Here is a 440-nt window from a genome sequence, read left to right as displayed (position 1 = left end):
ATAAAGTTTAACGTTGTTTCTGCGATATTTAAATGCAAATAGAAGTGATTATGATTTCTTGCTTGTTTAAGGCGACAAAGCCAAGAAAAAATGAATATCTCTAATGAAGTGAAGTGGGGTCAAGTAGCCAATTAAAGACCCCCAAACAAAAACACAGCACCTGGTTTCGGCTTAAGAGTCACAGTTTTGAGGCGTTTTTTCTTCTTCTTTTTACTTCCACATTCTCCTCCGGCGAGAGAAATAACAGTGGGCGGTGAGTGAAGCCGAGCTAATCCCTTCTTCTCTGCGGACCCCCCTGTTTGCCGTGTGGAGGGCCCCCTAAGACGAGCCCAGGGGCCAGCAGTGGGGGCCCCTGTCCTGCTGCAGCAGCAGCACCACTCGCAGTCAAGCAGCGGGACTCCAGGCACTCACTTCCCCAGCTGCTGACGTCAGCTGGCAGC

Source organism: Cebidichthys violaceus, unplaced genomic scaffold (assembly GCF_023349555.1).
Source record: "Cebidichthys violaceus isolate CVI_PGR_0920_01 unplaced genomic scaffold, fCebVio1.0.p SCAF_25, whole genome shotgun sequence".
Taxonomy (NCBI): domain Eukaryota; kingdom Metazoa; phylum Chordata; class Actinopteri; order Perciformes; family Stichaeidae; genus Cebidichthys; species Cebidichthys violaceus.
The sequence above is the reverse complement of the archived record's forward strand: the minus strand, read 5'-3'. Positions refer to the sequence as shown.